This window comes from Cryptotermes secundus, unplaced genomic scaffold (assembly GCF_002891405.2).
Source record: "Cryptotermes secundus unplaced genomic scaffold, Csec_1.0 scaffold645, whole genome shotgun sequence".
Taxonomy (NCBI): domain Eukaryota; kingdom Metazoa; phylum Arthropoda; class Insecta; order Blattodea; family Kalotermitidae; genus Cryptotermes; species Cryptotermes secundus.
The window spans coordinates 400,344-402,596 of NW_019723910.1; positions in this window are offsets into that span (position 1 = coordinate 400,344).

Sequence of the window (2,253 nt, forward strand, 5' to 3'; positions counted from 1 at the left end):
TTAAGTATCTTTGCTATTATCTTTGCTGTATGTGCAATAAGGCTTATTGTGCGATGGTCGCTGCATTTTGTAGCTTTTGTCTTTTTCTTTAAGGCAATCGTTGTAACTTCTGTAAAGTCCTTGGGCCACTCTCCACTTTCATATATGGTGTTCATTAGTTTTGTCAGTGTTTTCAAACCACCTTCTCCCAGTAACTTGAGCACATCTCCAGGTACATCATCATCTCCTGTAGCCTTTCCCTTCCTCATTTCCTTGATAGCTTTTTCCACCTCACTTTGTAAAATATATGGTCCTTTCTCGTCTGTATCTACTTCTTCTTCCGGTTCAACTTCTAAGGTTTCTGGCCGATAGTATGTTATTGGAAATCTGATTGCCTACTTTCCTTGATATGAAAGCACAATAGATCACTGTAGGTTGCGGTGTAAGGGCCGAGAAGGCCCACCCCTTCTACATTCATTCCTTGATACGACACGGACCACATAGAAAACGACGCGTCTAACAGTTCTTCTATTGTTGCGCGTGTAATCATTGCCGCGGTAACGCTTTTACCGATCCCTTGCCTAGCAATGAGAGGGGACAGAGACTGATGGGAGAGATTTATGAAGTACGCCGTTGAGATGGGCTCAGGCACCATGACACATCTACCAAGTTCCATAAAGATTGGTTCAGGTATTCAAAAGTTATTTGGGGGGGGTTTACACAGACACACAGACAGCATGGGGATCGCATAGGCCTACTCTGTTTCTTTTTCAAAATAAGGTAAGTAGGCCAGAAAAATTAAACGATATTAGTGTTATAAATCTTTATAGTAGGAAGAAGTTCATATTTTGAAAGTATTTCCTGCTTCACAGAAAACATTTTCCTTGAAAGTTTAGTCGGTTAATGTAACGTATGAGAACAATCACTAGCGGTAGGTATAAAATACTAGGATTTTTCTCAAAGGATGTCCGCCTCTGTGGTCTAGTGGTCAGAGTTCCTGGCTACAAATCCAGAGGTCCGGGTTCGATTCCCGGTGCTACCAGATTTCCTGAGAAGTAGTGGATCTGGAACGGGGTCCACTCAGCCTCGTGAGGATAATTGAGCTGTTTCAAGGAAATAGCGGCTCTGGTCTAGAAAACGGAGATTAACGGCCTTGGGGATCCGTTGCGCTGACCACGCGACACCCTCTAACCGCTAAAGTTGGCACTAACTTCGTCAACAAGCGGCGGTCGCTCGGAATGTATAGTTCTTTTGCGGACTCAAGCCACGGATTTTTTTTGTCTGATATGAATATGACCGATAGTTCGCTTGCGGACTAAAATCACGGAGTTTGTTTTTTATATGAATACGATGGGAAGCTTGTCCGAAGAAGCTGCATTCCTTCGATGTATTTCCGACCGACCCAAAATTTTCTTAGAAATGTGATGAAATTCGAACGTTGTTTGGTAACACAGTATGCGCCCCACACATTCTCTTTTAGACTTAATTTATTTCTGTTACGAAATAATGTTTTCTTAGAACGATAGACCATATCCAGAGTCAGGGTCAGCAGTCCGAGGTGACTGTGACAGATATATGATCCAACCTTGCGGCAAATGTTCCTGCGGAATATCAAAATGTTGAAAACATATGACAGGTGTTCATGGCTACATGGCTCTGTAGTGTGGGAGCCACGCACGCCAGCTTATTTGAAATTGTAATTCCTGGTGAACTTCATTACTAAATTTCGAATTATTATTATTATTATTATTATTATTGGATATTATTGGATAAACTAAATCTGCAAACCTTGGATGTCAGACGGCGTCATATTGATGCTTTGTTTTTAATAAATGTTTTTAGAGGCACAACATATTGCTCCTCTGTCCTTGATGCGGTCGGTTTGCGGGTTCCTTCTCGGAACATTCGAAATTTTTCTACATTTAGCTGTTCTTTCAGTCGCTGTCCCACAGCTAGATGTGTTGTTGCTGCAAATTTTGTTTGCGAACTTGTAGACATTTTTAGTAAATCTAGTTTAAGTTTGAATTGTTTAGTTTGATAATTTTTGTACTTTTGGTTGTTTTTTACTATTTGCACTGTCTTTTTAACTTGTCACTGGCTTTTGAGCTAAGTATGCAATTAGTTTTTTGCTGTTAATTGTTTTTAATTTTCCAAATACTTAACGTTTTTGACCTGTTATTATCTATGTGTGTATTGTCTTGATTTTTATTATTGTCTGTTGTTTGTTGTTTTATATTTTCCGTGCTGACTCTGTAATTGGCCTCCGCTGTTGAG